We start from the raw sequence: 25,585 nt of genomic DNA, 5'->3' as shown, positions 1-25,585 counted from the left end.
TTGGTAAGTAAGAGAAAACAATCCGAGTCCCACCAAATTTCCTCCTATCATTGCGCTGGCTCAAGCTATCTTAAAATCTGGCAGGTTTGGCTGGAGGAAGAGAGCAGACACACAGAGAGCATTTGTGTTCACACTCTGTTTCCACGCTGCCTGACAGCTCAGGACATTTGCTTTTCTATCACCTTCGATGGAAAAATAACAGGAGATGAATCCTGCTGATGGCGGGTCAGACCCAGCCCCTAACAAAGCTCAGGATGTTTTTATAAACTCTGTGTGTCAAGTCACTTGTAACGTGTTGAAGATCATGTGCAGACAGTGTTCAAACATCTTGCATTTGACAATAGTGGCCATCCTAATAAGAAAAGTAGGGCATGGGGTGGGATTTTTAGCTTTTATCAACAAAAGCTCTTGGCCGTCACAGGTTTAACTCTGAGAATACACAGGACAGGAAAGCAATCAAATTGCTCTGTCTGCTCCAACAGGAGTCAGAGAAGTCACTTCTAATGACAGGCCACATTTTCACTTTATGTCCAAATTCTCAGGAAAATCAAAGGCTGGGAAACTTAGTGGAGCATTTTCCAAAGGGGTGCCAGCAATGAAAAGAGTGGGTGAGCACCAGTCAGTTGCCACTTGCTAGAGGAGATTCCACTCAAGTGTAGCCAAAACCAGAGCAAATGGGGGAGCTGCAGGGCTCTCGAGAAGCAGCTGGTACTCAAGCTCCCTCTGATCAGTGCTAGTCAACTCCAAAGCAACTGCCCAAAAGAAAAGACCACCAACAAGCTGCTCAGCAGTAGCTCTGGGGAAGCTCTCCCTAGTAGTGAGGGCAGAGGGTGGTGAGGAGAGAGGCTGACTTCCAACTCAGAAGTGCCAAGAGGGCCAGCCTCTACCACCACCATCTCATTCATCTTCTCTTCTGAAAAAAAAATTTTTTGATCTCAGCAATGCCCAAAGTTCAAACCTAGAGGGAAATGTGGCTTCTGAGATAAGGCAGGGGACTGAAGCGCTAACGGACAGATTAATTAGGACAGGCACCTGAAAAGTCTTTTTCTCTCAGGAGTGGCCCTCTCCTCTCAGTGACTTCAGTCATCAGCTCAGCTCACTCATCTCTCTCCAGGTAGGGAGACACAGTGCAGGGTCACCACAAGACCTGTCCTCCCTCCAGGATTGTCATGCAGCCATCTCAAGTTCCACAAAATACGAAAGCGTGAAAGAGTTAATCATCATGGTAAGACCTATCACAGCCGCTGCATTGATAAGAAAATATCTGGTGGCTGAATCACCAAACTGAGGCCACACTTACCAGGAGGATCCAAAGGTCAAGAAAATGACTCACGAGTTGTTTCCAAGTTTCCACAGAAACCACTGTCATACTCCAAGGCCCAAAGGATGAGAACCTCAGAGTGCCTTTACCTCTGCCCTTGGCGTTCCTATATTATTCTTCCATATTATTCGTCAGGTATTTCTCTCTTCAGAATTCAGTTATGTTGTTTCTCACAAAACAAACACCACGAGTCAACACAATCTTCTATCAGCAGCATTGATGAAGAACATAGTGGGAAAAAAAAAAAAACCCAGAGAACAGAAACTTCACACAGCCTCGTGAGAAGCAACAGGAATCTCTGTCTACTGGTGAGAAGCAGACGGACTCAACAGTTCTGGGAAAATGTTGGCACTGCCTAGTGAAACCAAAGTGTGTATGGTTTTCATGATATCAGGACGGAATCGCCTCCTTTGCGTACACATGAGAGAAACGCTGTAGTTCCTGTGCTCTAGGGAGCAGACAAAGGAGCCATCCACCTCCCAACACCAAGAAACTACTCACAGATGTCTACTCTGGGAGAAATAAAACACTCTCTAGTCACAGAAACTGTGTGCACTCTCAAGAACAAAGATGAACCCCTGATACCCCAACACGGGTGAAATCACAAATAAAATGCTGGTATTGAGCAAGCCACTGAAAATTTCAGGAAAAAAAAAACTGTATTTCTATAAAGTTGTAACCTGACAGATAAACAAAGGAGTCACTAAAATGGCATTCAGAGTGATTTTTATTAGAATGAGGACTGAAACTAGATTCGGGCTTCACTTACTGGTGATGTTCTATTTATTAGGATGAATGCTCTTCCTTATTCTACTTACATACTCAATGAAAATTTCAGATTCCGTCGTCATTTATTAGCAACTGCAGCTTTTGGTTGTCATTTGCTAGGAAAGTTTACTTCATGTAAAATGTCAAACAAGCATAACAGAGAACGAGACCTCCCATTTCGAAAATCCCTGAAAGTCCCTTGAACAGACTTCAGTTAGTAGTCGTGTGGTGCAGAGGCCTCTGTCATGGGCTAAAGAGTCATTTCTTTCCTACGGGGTAAAGACACAGGTTGCTTAAATTCGCGCGCTCAGCAACTCACAACTACACCTCTCGGCAGCTGCAGTCTGGCGGAGCTGCTCGCTCTCCCAAGAGGCCCTCATCTCACCCACCCTCCACTTTCAGTCCTTGCTGCCTTCAGAAGTTACTCAGAGCACCCGCCCCTCTTGGGCTTCCAACGAATCACTGAGGAGCTCCAGGGAGGTGACAGGGCTGGGGAGGAAGTCTCATGAGGGGAAAACCAGAAGGGCACTAAAGTACAGGCTCAGAGATGCCTTTTCTCCAAGTCCCTGTTACAAAAATTGATAAAAAATAATTTTCAAAGATAAAATCTTACAATGACTTAAATTGCAGCAGATATGAGTGGGGACCACCGCTGATCACTCTCACGACCTGGACCTTGACCAAGAGTGTGTGACAAACAGTGGCTATGCTACTGACGCTTGAAAAAAAGGGGGGCAAATGGCAAGGAGCCAGCTCTCAAGTACTGATTACAGGGAATCTGTTCTTAACCCCACATTGTAAAAATAAAGAAATTAGCCAATAAACACAAACGAAGAGTGGGGGGATGAGCTCTGACATAATTGACCAGGTAACCGGGTAAGACCTTAGTTTCCCTATCAGTAAAATGGGAACAAAACTTACACCTTAGTTTTCCCGATAACTGCTAACTCCAAGAATTCCAAATGAGTCCTTGAGACACAATAACAACTCAACAAATGATCTCTTTGATTCTCGGAGATTGCAACAGCAAGCAGGTCTCAAGCATAATGTTCCACAGATATATTTTTGTGTTTACCCCTCACCTACGCATCTAATCTTGAAAGTCATCCCACCTGAGTAATTAGTCCTTATTATAACTTTGAACTGGACTAATAAGCTTTTTACTTCTCCTCAGAGCCAAGAGAAACATATGCAAGTTCATTTCAAAGTAATAAAAACACAAGTATTCAGCGGAGAACTGTCACTCCCCCTTCTGCCGATCGGATCAGCTAGTTTGAACATTTAATCAAAAATTTCCATTGTGCTTCCAGATAGCCCCCTCATCCATCAGGGGAACTGGCCCTTGATACTTTTCTTGAGCACTCTTCCTCGTAATTACCTTTCTTTCCAACCCAGCATGGGACAGACAAGAGTGATTACCATGAGATAACATCCCTTTCCCGTCCTGACAGGTTCTTTTCTTTTAATCATTTATTTATTTGTATTTTATGAGCATGAGTGTTTTGCCTGCATGTGTGACTGTGTGAAGGTGTCAGTACCCCTGGAACATGAGTTACAGACAGCTGTGAGCTCCAATGTGGGTGCTAGGAATTGAACCCGGGTCCTATGAAGAGCAGCCAGTGTTCTTAACTGCTGAGCCATCTCTCCAGCCCCTTAGACAGGCCCTTAATGATGGCAAATGGCACTGGAGCCAGCCATATATTCCGAGGCTTGTAAAGGAAAGAACCAGAACCACACAGTGGACAAGAACACAATAGATAAAAAGTGGCATGCGAGCCATGACCCCTGTAGGGACACATGACCCAAGTGGTTCGTCCTGGAAGACCACACTTGCCTGTTGGTGACCAGATCAGGGGAACAATCAAGATGGTGTGATGGAGGAGTGTTATTTAAACTCCTTGAAGTAAAATGCTTAGTAAAACTTTTGCTATATGTTTCTTGCTTAATATTGTTTGCTGTTTGTAATTTTATATTTATTATCTGTTCCCATTTTATATAGTTGTATTTGATTTTAAATCTGTCTTATTTCGACAAAAGGGGGAGATGATGGGGAAGCTGACCAATCCCTTGTCTGAGGGGCATGACCGCTCTGGGGCTCCAAATACCTTTAAAAGATCCCTGTTTGCTTGTTTTGACCCTCTTTGTTTCCCTGGGCTCCTCGCTGGAACCTTGGCTTTTGTAAGTTCCCTTTTCTTTCCTTTATTAAAGCTGAATATTATATATTAAAACTAGTCAGGTTAATCATAATTGCCGATCGACCATGCCCCTTCAATGGTGCGGCAGAGATGCTCCTGAAAGGCACTTATTTCTCATAGGCCATGAACAAACCATCTCAGCAATCCCATAGGCAAAGTGACAGAGTAAAACATACAGTCATTCATGGGGCAAATCCCTGTGCGGAATATTTTGTTCCCTGCCTCATTGAAAGAAGTTCAGGGTTTGTTAGTTCATGGAGCTGCTTTAATTCAAGAAGGGCTTTCCTTTTAAGAGGCTCAACACATTATCGAAAACCCTTAATGGCTGTGCAAACAATGGTGCTTGCTGCCAGCCAACACACCTACTGATACAAGCTCGAAATGTAAAGAGAAGCAAGCCAGAATCCCCAGCCCCTTCCTCTGCCAGGTACCTTTGGAGGCCCATTTTCAGTTCCAAGACATACGAAAGTGGGAGCATCCAATCAGTGAGTAAATAACACATAATTTCTTATTTAATATTTCCAAAACCATATTCAAGCCATTATCATGGGAAAAATCTACACTGTGTTGGACTCGTTTATGCCTCTTTTCTAATTGTTTTTCATTTTCCTCATATATGGGGTAAGGGCTCTATGTATAGTTCCCAAACAGCTAATCTGGCAGTGGCTCAGCTCCCTTCTCCTATTCCCACAAGCTCTGCTTGATTATACTCTGAGATTATACTGAAATATTGAGCCCAGCATGGTATATGTAACATCCGATCAGAATGGATGCTGGCAGGAACATGGCAGTGAATTCTGCCTGAAAACCAGCTCAGGGCAAAGGAGGGCTGTGGCTGAGGCTTTACTATTGGTAGACAATCATTTATGATCCCATTTCTCTGTGTTGCCCAAAAATTTACCAGTGAATTCTTGGAAGTCTCGTTAACAGCTCAATATACTATACCCAAAGCATACCTACCACGGGGCACATAAGAAGACCACGTTCACTAATGATAGCTCTAAAGTTATAGGGCATTGGCTCGGTGTTCCTATCTCCCTGGCTCCTACCACCCTCTCTCCACAGAAGCCCAACAGCTCAAAGTAGTATAATAACCTCCAACAGTAAAGCTCCCTGCTAACCTCCAAAACTAGAAGTCACAGGAACAACTCCCATCTCATAAGCCAGTAAACAGGTATTTAACTGTTTTCTCACCTAAAGCACCAGTTCACACCACACAAAGGAAGAGTGGAAGAGACAGTTTTGAAAGCTCACAATTCCTCGGTTGGCCATAGGCCTGACCCACTGCCGGGTGGTGGGCGTTTTTTGCTTGTTTTGGTTTGGGTGTTTTGTTTGTTTGTTTTTCTTTTTTTAACTAAGGATCAAAGAGTTGCAGGAAATCTGTGAACTGGGACTGACAGCATCCCTTAAGCTTCTCTTAGTTAGAGGTCTCCTTCCCCACAGTATGTGGCAATTCTCATAGGTCTTCATAAGTGTTCACCTTGGGGTTACCTAAAGACATTTGAATCAGGAATGAATTCACAGAGCTGGCCTCACAGAGCTGTTCAAAGGCAGTGAACCAGCACCCCTGAGAGGGTAAGACCCTAAGAACTGCCTCTTCCAAAACCCCCTGGGAGGCAGAGCAGGTTAAGGAAGAGGTGCTGGTCCCTCCCCCAGGACAGAAGAAACCTTTCCTTTTGCCCTGTAGCCTGATTTGGTTCTAACTGGAAAGGAACTTAGGAACAGATGGCTCAAAGTGATATAAAGGCCTCTTTAAGCTGAAAGCATCCCAATAATCAACAATTAAAACGGTGTAGGGGGAGAGGAAGACTTTCAGGATTTGAGCAGAGCCCCTGGGAAATACTGCAAAGGACTTTCCAGTTTGGGAGAAGACCAATCCTACTTAGCATCAAGAAGTACAAACAACTCAGCTGCCATCAGGGTCAAAAAGCCCACGCCTGACCCTGCAATCCCAGCTACTCAGAAGTCTGAGACAGGAGGATCAGAAATTCAAAGCCAACCTGGGCAAATTATTGAAAGCTTGTCTCGGGAAAAGAAAAGGCTGAGACCTTGAGATACAGCTGAGGAGCACAGCAATTTTCTCATAGGAACAAAGCCCTTGGTTACATTCCCGGTGCTGGAAAAATGGATACAGAGCAAAGTCCATTAGGGCCTTTCATTCTACCTCACAAAGCTCTAAACTATGTTTTTAAAAAATTAAAGTGCAGAGGACCCTAGATTGGTTACGAGGATCCAGTTGTGAGCTGTTTACAACCACCTATACCAAGCTGCAGAGATCTAATGCTCACTTCTAGCCTGAGGGCACCTGGCTCATGTGCACATACACACACAGAAAAAATTAAAAATATTTGTTTAAAAAAAAATTGGCATGCAAGTCTTTACCTCTAGCTATTCAGCGTCTCATTATACCTGGCATTTTTTCTAGTCAATCCATTTCCTGCCAGTGTATTCGGTTCCTAGGTCCCAAACCATGCATGCCTTTAAAGACGAAGAGATTCCTCCCTGGCAAGTTCCATAGGCAGGAATGGCCAGAAATACAACCAAAATTCAGAGACAAAATGTGCGAGTGTCTGTGAGCAAGCAAGTCTGCTGGTAGCACAGCAGGAACCCAGATCTACCCAGATCCCGGTCAGCCTTGCTGTGGCTGGGGACCGAGGCAGCAGTTGACTCCGGGATGCTCTTACTTCAGGAGGATGATGCTTTGGCACTGTGTGAGCAGTGCAAGGACCAGACACAGATGAGGTCCGCATTCCTCTTTTCTGACTCCCTGAAGCAAATGTGAAACCTGCACCTCGAAACTGAAGAAGCCTGCAAATAGGCCAAACCATGAGACGGCTGGTGACTGACTCCCTGATTAATGATGCAAAAGAACACTCAAAAAGCTGGTGAGAAAGTGAGCCGGTGCATCCCCCTGTTTACACAGATCCACAGGGGAAAAGACACCAATGAAAGGAGCCCACATCAAAGGTGGAAGGTTCCCACTGCCAGGACAGCGCAGTGAAAAGCTAACACTAGTTATAGTTTTCTGTGCTAATACACTGACCTAACTTGACGAATTCTTGATGCTGCCTCTCTACCATCTACTTCTCCAACACTTCTCTTTCAGAGAGTCGCATCCCTGTGCAAGGAGTTTTACACTCACTCTAAGTGGGTCTCTTTTCATCCTGAACATTCATACTTGCTGTTAAGACTTTCAGGTCCAATCTCCTAAGGTCCCTTCCAAACCTGTTAATCTCTTTTCATCTCCACTGCCACAACCTGCTCCAGGGATACTGAAGCAGGCGCCCGACTGATACCTCGAGCTCACTGTTCTTTCGCAGAGACTGCACAGGGAAAAGCATCCCTTCCTGCTTAGAATCTTCCAATGGATATCTAGTGCTCTTCAACTCCTCCACAGGCCCTTACCGTGCACCAGATTGCCTGTTCACACTTGCCAGGCATACATCTTCCTCTGCAGGTCAGCTCCTCGGGCCTGAAAAGCTCTTCTGCCTCCTTAGAGTAAATGGCCTCTTGTCAGAGAATTGTCCATGATTCACCCGCTAGCTCCTCGGATACTCATTCTGCTACCAGCTTCTTCTTTCCCTTTCTAGAACTGATCAAAATGTAGAGCAATATGTTTTTGTGTGCTTATTCATTTTCTATTCTTCTTTTCCAATAGACTGCAGTCTCCATGAAGTTAGGGGACATGTTGGTTTTATTTCCTTCTGATATCCACTGCACAGCACAGTACCCAGGACCATGGTATGTGAAATCATTTGCTGAATGCTATTGCAAGGAAGTAACTTAATTTCCCTGTGAGCTATAACAAGAAAATCGTACAATCAAGTGTGCCCAAGTCATGGAGAACAAGCCAGTAAACAGCACTCCATGGCTTCTGCATCAGCTCCTGCCTCCAGGTTCTTGCCCTGTTTGAGTTCTTGTCCTGGCTTCCTTTGATGATGAAGAGTACTGTGGAAGCATAAGCATAAACCGTTTCCTCCCCAACTTTACTCATGGTGTTCCATCACGGGAACTGCAACCCTTCAGTCCAGTTTCACCAAAAAAGCCTCTTGTTTGCTATATGAAGGATGAAACAAAAAGACCAAGTATGGCTCTGTTCAGCCACTGCTGGGAACTTCCTAGTAGGAGATAACAAATCTCGACCACTCTGCTTGTATGCACATGACCACAAAAGCACAGCAGCCCCTGATCTGATGGTTGCCAACAAATAATAGAGGACATCTTCCATACTTGCAGGAAGGCAAAGGAAACAGCAGCAGGCTGGGAGAGTGGAATTCAAGCAGGTCCTGGGAGGACTGCAGACTAAGGGGCGGATGAATCCCTTTTGCTGTAAATGGTTTTAATTACTGAAATCCACAATCCAATACAAAAATAAAAATTCGTAAGACTTAAAGGAAAATACCAGCAAGTAAGTAGTAGTAGAATTATTCAAAATAAGAGGTTCCCATAGATACGGGTGACTTGCCTAAGGTTGTACAGCTGTGGTTGGGTAGAAATAGGCACCAGGTGTGAGAACTTCGCTGCCAGTCCACCATCCACTATGCAAGTCCTATCAAGCAAACGCACTACATGCTTTTGGTACTGTTATCATTACTGCGGGGCAAACCACCCACAAATTTCTAGTCTACCAAAGACTGGGGAGAAAGTAGAATTAGGGAAACAAAACTTCATGAGGTAAACAGAAGTCTAACAAATCTGGTAGTAGCCTACCACCACCCTGCACTACTGGAGAGATAAAATATAGGAATGTTACTGTTACTGCCTCTTCGGATACATCAATGGGTCCTTGAATATGTATGTTAGAGACCTAAATCACTTGCAGCATTGGAGGTGGGGACTCATGTTTATTTCTCTCAGGGATGGGTTAACGTAAAGTGTAAAAGGACTTTGCCAGTTACTTGTCTCCTACCCAAAGGTGCCTCCTACCATGTCACATGAGGAAGATGGCTCTTCAACAGGGGCAGCCCTCAGTCTTGGATTTCTTAGGCTTCACATACATGAGACAAACTTCTGTTCTTCAAAAATTGAGTCTTATGCATGCTGTTTTGGTAACCGAGATGGTTAACCGTGATTGTGAATTTTATGGGATTTAGAATCACCAAGAAAACACCTCTGGGCACGCAAGTGGTTTTCTAGACTAGATTCATTGAGGTGGGAGGATCCAGCCTGACGTAGGTAGCAAGTTCCATGGCTCCAGGCTTGGACTGAATGAGAAAGGGAACACAGCACACGGTCCGTTGCTCTCTGTTCCCAGATCAGGGATGCAATGCGACCAGTGGCCTCACATTCTTCAACCGCCACACCTTCCCCACCATGGCAGACCCTGTACCTTCAAACTGTGAGCCAAACTAAACCCTCCCTTCCTTAAATTGCCTTTTTCAGATATGTTGTCAAACCAAGAATTAGTGCAGTAACACCGAACAGACTAAAGCAATCCCTTAAGTGATAATTAACCAGGTAATACCAAATTAAATATAACAATGACTGCTCTCACAATAAAATGAAAGCTCTGCCATTAGCGCAAATGTAAACTCAAGAGAAAATAAAATTAAGAGTCAAAGTTTGACCCATCTGCAAACCACTCTCCAGGCATATTTATAGCCATAGCATAAGAAATGCAGTATTCATTCACACTGTCTCCCGGGAATTCCTTCGGAAAGGAATTTCTTCTTAGCAGAGTTTTGTTTCTTCTTTAAAAACATATTCAATAATAATGGTGGTAACCCTGGGCAAGTTTCTGAGTTCTGTGTACTAAATATTTTAAGTTGCATATTAGCTTTCTCTACAAATTGGTTAATTATGCATGTAAGACATGCTTCCTATGTCCCACTGTTTCCAACAGGCTCATTAACCTTATCAGAACTCATACCGCTCCATGGACAAAAGATAATGTTGGAAATATTTTTAGGCACTTGATATAATAAATTTAAAACACTCTGAGAAACACTTGCCTTTCTTTTGAAAACAAAAGGAAAACTACTTATTATTATTTAGAAACCACTAGTTTATATTCTTTCATAATCTGGACATGCATGAAGCATATTGGAAACACCTATTAAACTTATTTGATAGGATGTCTCTCCAATTGGGTTGTCATCAGTTAGTAATGCACTTCAGGTTACCATTTAGAATAGATCTAACATAGGAATGAGAGCACACCTACAGAGATTTGGCTCATTAATCCAGGTACAAGCTTTGAACACTTTCTAAAGGATTCTGTCTTATGAGTGCATAAACTTCGACTTCCCATTCAAATTACAAGGCATCTGAGACAAAAGTTTCAAGACTTCACAGATGAGATCATGTATATAGTTTCTACTGTTTGCATTCTTATTATATTTTTCAAGATTTTATTTGGAAGCTTCGTCTCCATTTTCTGTTTGTTTAATTATTCATTTCTTTTACTGAATACCCTGTTTCCTTTTTATCTTATGACATGTGTTATAGGACCAACTCTAATCATGGATTCCTCAGGCAACACTTAAAATGACGCAAGTGCGAAGTGTATTTTCCAACATGGAGGTATTTGGTGGCTTCTGTGTTTTCCTTGTGGCATGAAGAGGCTGTGTAAACACTGTCTGCTCGGTGCTACTTGAGCAATATTTTGTAGAACTATGTCATGTCATCCACTTGGATCATACAATCTGAAACCTCATGAAAACATTTAAAATGTTACTATACCATTTGATTATTTAGAAATAAGCAATATTAATGAGGTGAGACAACTTTAAATAAAGAGCGAGCATGAGACAAAAAGACCCAGCAACTGTAGATAAGAGTGAGCAAAATAATTAGAAAAGAGAAAAAGTGTGGTGTTTCTATTTTAATGCCAGAGAAACACTTAAGTTATTGATCTATTCAAGCAGGTATCTCAGAAATGTGACCCTGCCAAATGGTTTCTTCCACACTTATCTCTAATGAAATTTAGAGGTTGTAGACAAAAAGACCTGAACAAAAATGCACATAGACTTGTCTGAACTTGTGGCCATGTTCACACAGCACTGCAAGTATTACATAAGGAAACAGACAGCAAAAAGCATTCTGTTCATATATCAGGAGAGGAGAGCTTGTTTTTGTTTTGATTTTGTCTGTTTTTAGTTTCTTTGAGAAAGGGTTTCTTTGTGTTGTCCAAGAACTTGTTCTGCAGAATGGACTGGCCTCAAACTCAGAGATTAAAGGTATGTACCACCATACCTGATGGCATATATTGTTTTAAGTTCAGCATAATAAGACACTGCTTTGGAAATATTTTGAAGGCTATTTCGATTTATTATTTTACTTGGAGTGTGTGTGTGTGTGTGTGAGAGAGAGAGAGAGAGAGAGAGAGAGAGAGAGAGAGAGAGAGGTAGCTGCCCCTTGACAACCTGAAAGTTTATCTCAAGCTGATACTACAATCCATGTGCCACCACATTACAAAGAAGGCCACTTCAGCCCTCTGAGAAGTGAAGACAGGAGAAAGGAATGCAGTCTTATAATTTGGGGCAGGGCATGTTGTGGATGAGGAAACCAAATACCATTCTGACCCTCACCAGCTATCCACCAGAGCTAAACAAACTTGGAGAAAGTGATTGGCCTTGTTCCACCCCTCACCCATCAGGAAGGCTCACACTAAATCTGTAACACGGCATATCACACACAGAAGAGACCCGCAGCACACCGCTGCCAACTGTCCACCAGGAGAGGTACTTATAGTAGCACATAATGGAGCATTCTGCTGCTGCTTTGAGACATGTGCCTCCCAAAACAACACCATGTCATTTCCATGTGTTTGAGGCAGGACTTCCTCAAAGAACCCTGAAGCACAGGGAACCACCAGGCCACTCCCATACCACAACGCTTACTCTTTTTCAGCTTTTCTCTTTTCATAAAAGTTATGTTTTCATTTTAAAACTTTAGTTCAAGGAAAGAAATTACAATGCAAGCCCAAAGCACTATTTTCCACAGTAGCAAATTAGAGAGAGCTAATCCGTGGCCACACTGTGCCCTGTTATCTGTACCATGCCACTTTAATTTAGCACAGCCCCAGCCCAGCAATGCTATTCTTTTTTACTTCTCCACACTGCAGAATTCTAGCCTTCATACTGAGTTTCAAAGAGTCCAGAATAAAACCAGCCCACATTAAGCAAAACAGCCACATAAAACCTTCCCTTTATATATGGAGAAAAAGGCTTTCAAGGCTCAAAAGAAAAACTCTAAATGCCAAGTAGTCTTAGTGACATTTTAAAAGGGTCCACTTTGAGACGTTGAATTCTTGTCTCCACTGTGTTGACTGGCATGTGTGTCTTTCCTCTGTCAGAGCCAAAGTGGTTATTAGCGAAACCGTGCACACCATGTCGCGCTGTGGAGACACCTCAGGTACTCAAGAGTCTCCACATGAAGAACCGGCAAGCTGGGAGACGAACTTCCCGCTTTGCTGTCTTGTAGAGCATTAAAAGGCACAAGTGGCAGCGTGGGCTCTAGTACAGGGCATACTAGCGTTAAGACCCTAATACCCAGCCTTTGTAACTGGCAATCTAGCAATCCCTCAGTCTTAGGAAGCAGGCTGTCCAGATCGTAGTAGAAGCAAATGTTTGTTTCCGTCTCCACCTGTGAGAGTGTACAAAGCACTAAGCAGAGGCACTTCAAAATCATCCCTTCTCAGGTACATGCAACCTCCATGACGTAGAAATGATCTCTGGGAAAAAAATTTACCATTATAAACCATCTCCCATTGGAAGTCACCCACCTTCCAGTTTTTCACAGCCTTCCCATCTCACCTCCTACTCATCTCCTAAAACTGAGAAGAAATTCCCCAGCATTTCCAATTCCTACAGTGCTGCACATTAAGTACATATCATCTGAGCTCTCGCTCTGCAAATCATTTGGTTAGAAATACCACTGATGGGCTAGTTGTGGAGAGCCTATCACAGCAGCGAGAGGCACCAGCGCATCCTTAGCAGGAAAATGTAGACTTTGAAGTTGCAAAAGGTGCCTGGAATTCAGAACTGGTGGTCCAACCACAAATCATCACTTCACAGTTATCGCCAGGAGCCAGAAGTTGATTCCTTGACTATGCTGAATTAGAAGGCCCTGACAAGGAGCACGTCCTCTCTGAGCTGTCAGTTCCTCGCCGCTTGCGTGAAGGGATCGGCTTCTTATCCGGCCTCCACACCCTCATCTGGCAGCAGACAGCAGAACTCTATCTACCAGTAAAGGGGACTGGGAAAGGAAGAGCTGAGGAAAGTACCTCAAGGAATCCATAGTTTATGACACCCTTCCTTGCTTTGCCTGGATTCACAAATGCACAGAAGCCTAGATACAAAGGAAAGAGGATGTCACAATCTGTGACCTCAGGCCCCACCTGCGCTGAATAGCCTGTGTCAGGTGATTCTATTTCTAATCCTTTCCACTGGTCCACAGCTTGGGGCTCACCACAGCTTCCAGCTCAAGAAGAAAACAGCAGAGTCAGTGACTTGCTACAGGGTCCACACAAAGCTTGCTGGCTGTCTTGTTTCCTTGCGAATGGAAAGCAAATCTTTTAAGGTTTGAACCTTGCCAATGCTTACCACCTCATCGTCTAGGCCTCTTCTCTATCCCTAGGTATTCAGGACCAGGAGTTCCTCAGGAAAACAAGAGGACGGACTGGTTACCAGCATCAGCCTTCAGAGCCCAGGTGGTCAAACCTTGACAACAAGCTGATCTAGTGACCAAGAGATGCTATCTTCCTCTACAGGAAAACAAGGGAGGAGAAACTTGGGGTTCAAAGTACACAACACAGAAGGGCCAAGCCAGGCACAGGAGTGGCTACTTGTAAAGGCACTGGTATGAAGCTGTACAGAGACATGACAAAGGAACATAAAATTAGTCAGCCAAGAACCTCTCACCAGTAAGACGCACTATCTCAGTTCCAGTCTGTCTGTCTGTCTTTCTGTCTCTCTCCTTCTCCCTCTTCCCTTCCTTCCCCCAGTGTCTCTCTGTGTGTATGCACGTGTACGTGTGTGTTTACCGTCTGAAAATCATAGCAAAATGACAAGGTTGTTATTATAACAGCTTGCACGCATGGCTTTTGTCTCTTACAGAAGAACCGAGACGCTTCTGTCTGGTGTCTAACCACCCAGCAACACGATGCTCCCAGGTGTGGGCTGATTTACAGGTCACAAGTTTCCAATATCAGGCTCCAAATCTCAGGTACTCCTAGAACACCTCTAAGGCAACAAATGGCTTTTATCTCAAAGCCATTAGGGACAGCAGGCTCCAGGACTCAGTACCCAGGGGGCCTAAAGCAGGAGATGTGACCATCTGTTCAAAGAACACAGGAATCCCAAGGGAAGGGCACAGTGAGCTGCAGGAGGGTGGGCGGTTCAGCTGAAAGCACTGAGCTGCAGAAAGTACTGTCATCACACACCAATACAGCACAAACTTAGCCCTGGGGAACTGACAACCACAGGTTGTCAGGGAGGCAGAGTGTTCTCGATAAAGGTGTCTATTGTGATTAAATCTCTCGGGTGCAACCCAAGAAAACTAAAGATATTTGGAAGAAATCAAATACTTTAATACAGTAAGCTTTTTATTATTTTTTTGTATTGCTTTTTTATTATTTTTAAAATAAAACCTTTCCCTTCTTTTTCTATACTTGAAAACTTCCAAAAGGTAAACAGGAAGAAACAAGGTTAGTTGCTGCTCCAAGGCTAAACGTCTCTCTAACTGTAAGATACCCAACGTGGCAAACAGTAACTCTAGGGAACAGGAAATCAGCTGTGTCCGAGAGCTAACATAACCAACTCAAAGTGAGGGCACAGCTGCAAACCTGCAAAGGCACTGGTCTTAGGTAGGGTTATTATTGCTGTGATTTGGGGAAGAAAGGATTCATTCGGTTTACAATCCCACATCACAATTCATCATCAAAGGAAGTCAAGACAGGAACTCAAACAGGGCAGGAACCTGGAGGCAGGAGCTGTTGCAGAGGCCATTGAGGAATGCTGCTTACTGACTTGTTCTTAAAGCCTTGTTCCGCCTGCTTTCTAAAAAACAAAACAAAACAAAAAACCCAGGACCACCAGCCCAGAGAGGGCGCCAGCCACCTACAATGGGTTGGAACCTCCCACATCAATCATTAATTAAGAAAATGTCTCACAGGCATGCCAGCTTGCCAGACCTTAGGAAGGCATTTTTTTAACTGAAGTTCCCCCTCTCATTAAATCTATCTTCCCCAGCACAATATTTGAGAGACTTGGGCTCTACATTCAACAAACAGAAGCTGTTAACAGATTAGGCTGCCTGAGTCTACCACCCCGCCTAAAGGAAGAGCACATTGGCCAGAAGAAAGAGAGGTGGCCACGAGTTAAAGCAGACAGAATGGAAACCTGTTGCGTTAGCACAGCTCTGTCCCAGGTGAGGCCCAGCTCCTCCCGATTCACGCCTGTCTTCACATCGCATAGCCAAGTGTGAGGCCTATCAGATAGGGGACTCCAGCTGCCCAGCCTGGATGTCTGGATGTCTGTTGCTTCCTGATCATCACGCTCAGCTCTTGTTTACCCAGAACTTTCCAGGCTCCCACTCAGCTTCCCTTGCAGGTTGCCTACAGATTGAAAATTTGCCTATTGGCACAATGAACCATCAATCCGTATCCTCTTCCCCAGTTCCAGGAAGCATGCTAACTGCACCGGAACTGGGAGTTGCCATGTTCTGGAGCAGCAGATGGTGAAGATTGAGGAAACACAGGCTGAGAGTTTCCCCTTGGCCACAGCACATCCACCTGTAAGTCATCCCAAGGGCTACCCAAGCCCCAGCTGCAAACATTCCGTGAACACAAATGCAGCACATCCCACCATGGGAACAGTGCGCAGGGGTGAATTAATTCCTTTCTTTCAAATTCTTTGTACCAATCAAATTCAAAATAAATAAATAAACCATGACTTCAGTACAAAGGGCCATCATTCATCTTGGAACATGTAAGAGTAATCTGCCAACCAGATGTCTCATCAGCCATAAACACATTAATGCTCATTCCATCCTAAGCACAACATGGCCATCAAATCGGAAAAAAGACATTACTACACGTTCACATTCCACTCAAAGCCTGCCACTGTACCTGCTCACAAAAGGATGCAGCTTAGCTTCATCTAGTGCTTTTTGCTGCTCAGTCTTGAGCTTCATTCACGCTCGCTGAAACACTTCTCTTTGCCTTCCTTTGGTTTTTCTGACCTTGACACTTGGGAAGATTACAGGCTTGTTATTTTGCATAATGCCTCTCAAGTTGGGATTGCTGGAGGTTTCCTCTGCTTGGACTCAGATTGTGCATGTGGGGAAGAAACACACAGGAAAGTGAAGTGGCAAGCTTTTCCTGACTTGTCCTCAAGCGGTGCCTGGCTTTGATTTGCCCCATTGTTGACACTGTCCCCTTGTTCTCCAGTCTTTACTATCTGCAGATTCCTGAAAGCCCAAGGAGACTGACTGGCCATGAGCAGGCAGAACGAAGAGGGCTGGGGTGTATCTTGTCTCTATCCCCTCTGCCTTGTATGGTGCAGATCTGCACTCTGCCACAGATCTGTTTCCAGAGATGGAATAAAGTGGTGGGAAGGAAAGGGCAGATATGATATGTTTTCAGGAGAAAATAGAGAAAGGTAATGCTTCCTTCTTATTCATTTATCCATACCACAGACAAGCGTGGAAAGCCTCTTCCTTGGGCACAGTGGCACTAGAGCCCAGTGTAGAGCCCAGTGCTCCAAAGGAGAGTACGGTATGTTACAGAAATACTATACCTAAATTAGTGTGGGACTGCGCCGAGAAAGGCTAGCTTAAAAGAGAAACCATCCCACACAAGGAAGAGTCCAATTCTTTTTAACACATGCAGGAACCTGACCGTAGACATAAACAGAAAGGTAGGTCTAGTTGTGTGTACAGGGTGTGCCTCATTCAACAGCCACAGGAACCGCCGAAGCATTGGAAGCAAACTGACCAGACCACAGGGACATGTTTGTGAACAGTATGAGGAACTCAGCAGCAGAGAGCAACGGGAAGCAAAAGGAAAGCGAGGTGCACACGTTTGTACACGAACAGACATCCGAAAGGATGGCTTCCAGACCAAAGGCCAACACGGGCTAATCTGGGGCAGAACAGTTGAGCAGAAACAGGGGCAGGCTCTGTAGAAATGCAGGATCCACAGGCTTCTTTCTACAGGAGTAGGGGGTAGAGGAGGGGGAGACAGCAGGATGGCCCAGAGGGCTTCTGCATCATGTACACAGTGTGGGCGCCTTTGGCTATAAGGAGAGAAATAAGGGTGACTAATTCAACACTCCCAATCTCTCAGTCACAGAAACGGCATCGCATCCTGACAACGAGAAACCCTCAAGGCCAAGTCTGAGCTATGGATGGGCATCAGGGCATGCTAGGTTACAGCTTATCATTTCATTACATTTGTCTCCAGTGTCACAGCTGTAAGAAGTACCGTGGACAGAGCTGCAACCATTTTCATAGTACTGTTCTGAAAGACCTGTTGATCCTTGCTGTCCCTCCCCCACTGCCATCTACTTGCGTTTCCCTAATAACTGCAGTAGCACTGGAGTTGAGCAGCCTATCGAGAGTCTGATTTTAGAGTCATACATTTGCTCTGAAGCAAAGGAAATTATGTGCAACTTTGCATGATTTCACAAGATCCTTGAAAACACCTGCCAACACGCTAGGGTGTTACAAAGCTAAACGGGGAGACTGTGGATATTTTCATTATGATTATTTGTTGGAAAGTAGAAATCTCACATTTGGAGGGAATCAAGAGGTACTTAGAGCTCTTTTCTCCCGATGTAATGCGTATGCGATTTAGTTCGTGGAAAGCAAGAAACGCTTTTTCTTTTTCTTTTTCTTTTTTTTTTTTTTTTGGTTTCGGTTTTGGTTTTGGTTCTCGCTTTCTCAAGACAAGACAAGGTTTCTCTTTGTAGTTCTGGCTACCCTAGAATTCGCTTTGTAGACCAGGCTGGCAGCGAACGCATAGCTTGCCTCTGCTTCTCCAGTGCTGGGAATAAGGGTATGCACCACTACCACCCCTCTCTATTTCTTATTTTAAGTCACTTCTCTTTATATAATCAATCACCAAATACTCAAGTCTGAGACCAAGAACGGGGACATTACAAATCTGTGCAAGGCTACAGTGAAGAAAAACAATTATGCAGACTCACAGACTTTATTTGATCTACACAGAGAAAATGCCATAGCATCATAAATATTTCTTGAGTATTTTCAGTCTTTTCCTTGTGCGTATTTCATCCTTTGAATTCATATTCTTTCACTTGCCTCACTGCGCCATCTTAAGCTGCAGCTTGCCACCGCTGATGCTGGTGAGACCCCAGTGTGTTTCCATGGTAATGTAACCTAGGACAGCCAACAGTGCGCCTTGCTTCAGATATGACCACTTCTTCTGCATTAAGTGACTTGACTACCTTTCAATTCCTGTTCTCCCTAAGGACACTGGAGACCACAATAAGCTCTTGTGAGAAGACTTACCGGAACGTTAACTTGCAGAATGCAAGCGAAGGCTTCTAACTCAGACCTAGTGTAATTTTCTGATTTTCTAAAGTTAAAAGCTTGAATCGAACGGTGGTAGTGCACTCCTTTAAACCCAGCACTGTGGAGGCAGAGGCAGGCAGATCTCTGAGTTGGTGGCCAGCCTGGTCTAAAGACTGAGTTGCGGGATAGCCAGAGAAACCCTATCTCAAATAAAAATAAATAAATAAATAAATAATCAAGCAGCCAAACTTGGGACTAGGTATACCAGACGGTGGTGGAAAACACCTTTAATCTTGGTACTTAGGAGCCAGAGGTATGCACATTTCTGAGTTCAAGGTCAGACTGATCTACAGAGTAATACCCAGGAAAGCCATGGGTACACAGAGAAATCCTGTCTCAAGGAAAAAATAATTTAAAATTAAAAGTTTAATGTAGACAGTCAGGAGGAGTGTGTATAAGCCCCTGCAGTACTAGAAACAATAGACACCCTGCCTTGAAAAACAAGATAATAAAAAAAAAAAAAAGACAACTACCAATACATTGTCCTTTGACTTCCAAATATATCATGGCATGCACAAACCCACATTTACACACCACACACACACACACACACACACAAGCAATGGCCATTAACAGCATCTGTAAGCAGACTCGTCAGCACATTCCTGCCCACACTGTGACACAGCAGCATGGGCCCTGATCCCCAGTGACCTCCCTGTGTGCAGCACTAGCTCCTCTGAGCCTCAAGTTTCTCATGAGCACAGCGAATAACATACATTCATTAGGACTGTCAAGAGAATTTAAGGACCTCAGATGGCAGTGACCAGCACAGTGTCTACCAATACAATAGAGGCACTGTTTACTGCCCTTTTCTACTCCCAGGGCTACTTTTCATTAGTGTATAAACATGTAAAATGCAGTGAAAGACTTCTGAGCTAGATCTCCAATCACTTAGAAAGTAAAAACATTAGTATTTTCCTTCCTGTCCCTCGAGACTTTATAGTTTCTGCTTTAAGCTCAGTCCACACGCCATCTAAATGTGAACATCCAATAATTATGTCTCTTTCATCTGAAGCTCTCTTCTCTATCCCACTCCAGAAATGGGATAAGAAAATTGAGGGGGAGAGTAAGAAAGGACTGGTTTGCTGACTCTGTTTATACCCTTCTCTGTTAGCTTCTTCTGTGTTTACCTCTCAGCAAGCATTTCCTGGATACTTGAAACAACAGAAAACCTTCCTAGTGAGCAGTAAGGACACCAGGACACCCATGCTTCCTCCAGAGACGGGTGAGAGGTCAGAGAACAGCACGTAATGCTATTCCTGTCACAGCACGCTGTGTCTACCTTGCTGTCACCCATTGTGCCCATCAGCCTTCTATCACTGACAAAAATACATGAGATAACTTAAAAGAGGAAGGATTTAATTAAGTCGGGATTCCAGTGCCTAGTTGTGTGGCTCCCTTCAAGTTGGGTCCATGGCAAAGGCAAATAGCATGGTGGGGAATCCCATGTCAGAGCAAAGCAGCTCCCGTCCTAGGGCTAGGTACCATAGAGCTGGAATGGAGCAGATAGGAAAGAGGACCCCAGCGCATTCTTCAAGGGCACACCCACAATGACCTAGTTACTCTAACTAGGCCTCGTGACCTAAGGTTCCCACCATCTCCTAGGCAGCTTCATCGGCTGGACCCAAGTCTTCACCACATATGAGAGACCACATTGAAGAGACATCAGCGGGCCAACCACAACACCCACTAATCCTTCTTAGATAACAGAAGAAGGAGGGCTGTGGTCAGCACATTTGACACCCATGTGTCACTACATGCCCGATGCATTCTAAGATGGGCCACTAGATGAGCTGTTCTCTGTGCAGTATCCTGGACACATATATACGGTATAGGCTCCATGATGCCTCGAGGTGATTGATAGACACGGTAAATAAGACACATACAATGGATACACTCTAAGATGACTGAAAACAGTGTAGAAGGGACTGGACAGGCGCTTCAGTGGGTAAGGGTGCTTGCTGCTCTTTCAGAAGACCTGGGTTTGGTACCCAACATCCACATGGTAGCTCCCAAGCACCTGAAACTCCTGTTCCAGGGATCTAATGTCCTCTTCTGACCTCTATGAGCTCCTGCACACTTGCATGTACACATGTATGCACTCGCACGTGCACAGACACACACACACACACACACACACACACAAGATAAGATAAAATATCCTATAGTAAATACTTTAACTAAGAACATAGTTTATTCTTAAAGTACTTTGATACGGCAGTCTGTTAACAGCAACATCAAAAGCAAATGTATATTTCACAGGACTATGACCTAGACTACAGTGTTACTGGGCAACAGGAATTTTTCAGCACCGTTATTATCTTACAGGGTCACTGATACATATGCACTGTCATTGGTCAAAATGTCACTATGTGCAGACAATTGTGCCTCTAAGCTGAGTCTCTGCTAGGCCTGATTAACGGGTGTGCACTCATGTGTAAGGTCTCAGCCTCATCCCTAATGAGCACAGGAGGGCTAGCTCCTAAACACCACAGGCTCGCAGGGCAAGGAACTGTTCTAACATGTGTCATGAAGTACACTCACCAACACAAGCCAAATGTTTATCTGAAGGCCTGTAATGGCAATCTCTGGTTAGGATACACAATCCTATGTCTTGGCTGAACAAAGATCTTCAGTGTTGAACTGAGTGTGTTCTCCCAACCAGGACGTTCCTTAGACCTAGTTGGTGTTCCAGGTTCTGGCTCCTGCTTTGGTCCCCTCTCCAGAGTCTGCCTGCAACTGATAATGAGAGCTGGTATCACGTCCTGTATTTAACTCACTCAGCAAACTGTTAGGGTGAGGGAATATCCCCAGAGGGCTGTGATTTTCCTGTCTATCAATCTGAATCCCACATAAATGCTTTTAGGTCAAGAGCTCCTGTGGGAAAACCTCCAGGGCCCCAACTCACATTCAAGAGGCTCCTCCTCCACTTAATACCTAATGCCCATTCTGCCCAAGCAGAGGGGAAGCCCAGTACAGCAGCTTCCTCATCCATGGGCTCCACTCCCACTTACTCAATCAACTAGTGATCATAATATTTGAGGTAAAGACTGTGGCTGTGCTGAACTTTAAAAAAAAAAATCCCATCATCACTCTCTAAATTATACAGTATAACAACTATTTACATAGTATTTGCATTGCATTAGGTTTTACAAGTCATGTAGAGATGATTTAAAGAGTCCCAGAGGGTATGCATAGGTTACATGCAAATTCTGCACGATTTCTAGGCAGGCATTTGCGCATCCAAGACATTCGCTATCTGAGGGGCTCTTGGAACCAATCCCCTGACACTGAAGGATGACTGCATTTGCATGTTAGCCACTAGGCAAGTGTGTAAAAAAGGGGGAAGGAAGGGTCTTCTGTCCTCTGGTCACCACCCTTTCAGATAATTTGAGACTGTCTGTCCTAGGGGTTCTATTGCTATGAAGAGACATTATAACCACAGCAACTCTTATAAAGGAAAAAAACATTTTCAGAGGTTTGATCCATTATTACCATGCTGCAGCATGGCTGCATGCAGGCAGACATGGTGCTGGAGCCGAGACCTACATCTTCATAACCAGGCAACAGGAAGTGAACTGCTTGAGCATATATGAGGCTTCAAAGTCCACTTCCACAGTGGCATAATTCCTCCAACAAGGCCATACCTACTGCAACAAAGCCACACTTCTCAACAGTGCCATTCCCGATGAGCTTCTGGGGGCAATTACATTCAAACAGTCACACTGTTCCACCTGGAACTGCAAGCAGCTGTTTAGATGGGAATTTTGCAAATTCACAAAGAGACCTAACGCACTGTTGCTCAAGTCATCTGTGGTACCACTTCTCAAACACGCTCATGCGATGGTGACAAACCCTGCAAGGATGCTCATTCTCCAGTTCTCAGTCCTCAATCTGCTGTGACAGACATGGGGATACTAACGTCCCTCCAGCCATACACCGCCACATACCAGCATGAATCCCTTCCTCCCAGAGTCCTCCGGAAGCTGAAATGCAAATCTGCAGGTTATTTGGCACAGAATATGTGTTCCAAAACTTGCTAATTCCCTCCCCTGCACCACGTGAAGAATGTCAAGTAATTGTACAGAAGCAAAGCTATTGATTTAGTGACAAACTCCCTAGCTATTTAATATGGCGCATATTTAGTGTGTCACTGCCTTCCACAGCAAAATGGGGTAACAGTCAACTTCATGGTGTGTCAGGTGCTGTCGGTGGGAAGAGCAAAGAACCTCACAAAGCATACGCTCCTTGAGTTCTTAGGCCCTTTCGCTGTCAGTCAGCAAGATTCTTTACTTGAATGTGCCTCCAGTGAGCCAGGGAAACCAGCATGCTCCTGTGATAAAATACGAATGACTATTCGTATATTGCCCATACATCACAGATGCTATGTAAACAAGCCATGAAGCCACTGGGGTCGGCTCCAAAGAGAAAAAGCTGCTGCTCCACGCAGCAGCCTAGTCACCCTTAGGAAGCACAACATCTCCTTTTATTTTTATTTTCATGTGTTTACCTATTTCTAAAAGTTCATAAAAATCACTTGGGGGCATAAATGCCAGTTACAAGGCATTTTAACTAAAATATGTTTTTAAAGCCTCGGGCATCTGCTAGCACAAATTAAGTACTACATCAAATATAGAATGCTCATTTGGAAAGTCTGCAGACTTCCCACAAACATACAAGCGAACCAGGAAAGGAAGGAAGACATCAAAAACCACCCCTGACAACACTCGAGGACAATGGATAAGATCCCTTTCAACAGGCCAGGAAGGAGCAAGTCTGTGACTTTGGCGACCAGCACGCCAATCTCAGTCCAACTCCTTATCTGGCTTTCCAGACCAACCCCTTGTCAAGGAAAAACTATGATTTAAACCACCGCAAAGATGGCACAGAGTCCTCTGCTTTTAGGGCAGAAGACAAACCTAGGCTTTGTTAGGTTTCAGCACAGGACTCATCAGACCTCACTGCCACGCCATTTTACAGGCGCTAAGCAAATATTCCTCCGGGAATAGATCAACGAAATGTTTCTTTCAAGCTGGGCTTAAAAGGGTGAAATTCTCAAGAAAAGGCTCATAAATGTTTTGCCAAGGACTTAGAAGAGGAACCAAAGCCCTGGTGTCCCCTTATCCAGAAGGTTCAGCAGAGAAAGGAACTTCCATCTACTCAGATGCTGTATCTGTAGCGGGAGTCACAATCATCTCATCCAGAGGAAATCAAGGAGCCCTGTGGGCTGAAGATGCGAGAGCAAGCATGTCCAGTAAGCGGTGGAAAACCAGAGTCTAGCTCTCTCTATCCCTCGGTGAGAGGCTCGGAGTTAGTCATATTCCCTGCTAGGCAGACTTAGAAGGATAGAGCCATAGATAGGTAATAAAAATGGCCAGCTTCTTCCTCGCTTTCTTGACTTGAGACAAAAAAGCTTGTTGAACGAACAAAAGAAATAAGAAAGACATAGCTGTTCCTAGGTAAAATGGAAGAGAAGGTTTATTGTAGATATGAGGGAGAAAACAGAAAGGGGAAGAGGCACATACATCTGGGAGAGTCCAGAGTGAACAAGGCCAGACTGGTCTGGGTCATGGGAGGAGAAAGAGGGGGAGGGAGAGCAAGAGAGGAGCCGCCAACCAATAGAAGTGGCCTGGACCAAGACACTGGTGTAGTCAAAATGACAGAGTTATGTAGGAACCGGAGGAGCTGGGGTTCCAGGGCTGGAGATTACAGTAGAGGGATATGCCAGCAAGGAGGCCCCTGAAATAGGTCGTAGGGACTGCAGGGGGTGGGATGCTGGAAGAACCTGAAGGCCAGAGTCCACTTTGAAATGTTAACAGACATTCCAGTCCTTTGTCCCAGGTTTGGGAGCTAACACCTTCCCTGTTTGCTTTGTCCCCAACCAGCAGGCTTGACTGGCTCAACAAGTTCAAGGCACCATCGTGACAGGTAACACAGCTTTTGTGGGCCAACAACCATCATTCCCTATCTCTTCAAACTGACCCACACTGAGGGAAGGAAAACTCTTCAGAGACTTAAAAAGACTCTGCCCTGGAGAAGAGTCTGGATTTTTCTGGCTTGGCAGAAGGTCCTCTTCTCTGTGAGTGCAGAGTGAGTGAATTCTTTATCTTGCTGAGAAAATGAACCTGATCAAGACCCCTAGCCTGTGTTATCTGCATACATCCTGTCGGGACACCTAAACTCATGTCTGAATCTCAAGGTAATGGGTTTCTGAACACACTGCCCCCAAATTGGCACAGCAGAAACAGGAAGGCCACTCACACCCATTCCTCATCATTGCCTCCTGAAATGGGTCATAAAACTTAGAAATGATTTTCAGATCCCCCCAGAAGCAAGTCAGGTAACCTCCAGTGAGGGGTGCTTCTCGATGTTTCAGGAAGGGCCTGAAGCTAGAGAGTGCCACAAGCTAGCTTGTGAAGTCTCCCAGCTCACCACAGTTAGATCACACTCTATATTCAATCACAGTCCACAGGCCGTCCACTGCTGGGGTTAGAATCTGCTAGAGTCGCAGTATCTGCAGCAGCCTTCCCCCTTACAGAAGCTACTGAGACAACTGGGAGTCCCTTGCTAATAGACTATCCCGGTGCCAGGATTTCTCACGTGAGAAGTGAGTTAACATCAAACGTCAGATACATCCTGCTCCCCAACTCCATTCTCCCCTTCAGCCTGGGAATCAGAAGGTCGGACTACGGGGACTCTGACTGTGAAACCTTCAGGATTCTCGCGAAGCTGTAAGAACAGTCTCCCCACCTTTGCCATATAG

General features: G+C 44.6%; 1 protein-coding gene across 2 annotated transcripts in view; it reads right to left on the bottom strand.

Moving 5' to 3' along the window:
- The window catches only part of Elmo1 (engulfment and cell motility 1), a 517,917-nt gene that overhangs the window by 445,606 nt on the left and 46,726 nt on the right, over positions 1-25,585 (bottom strand). Inside the window, exon 1 of one of the 2 annotated variants that reach the window (XM_038333243.1) lies at positions 21,367-21,495. The exons of the other annotated variant lie outside the window; for it this stretch is intronic. The gene's annotated coding sequence lies outside the window, so the exon portion shown is untranslated. Of the gene's footprint in view, positions 1-21,366; positions 21,496-25,585 lie in introns of those variants that run through there. 2 annotated transcript variants of the gene reach the window in all.

This window comes from Arvicola amphibius, chromosome 6 (genome assembly GCF_903992535.2).
Source record: "Arvicola amphibius chromosome 6, mArvAmp1.2, whole genome shotgun sequence".
NCBI classification, from domain to species: Eukaryota; Metazoa; Chordata; class Mammalia; order Rodentia; family Cricetidae; genus Arvicola; species Arvicola amphibius.
The sequence above is the reverse complement of the archived record's forward strand: the minus strand, read 5'-3'. Positions and strand labels throughout refer to the sequence as shown.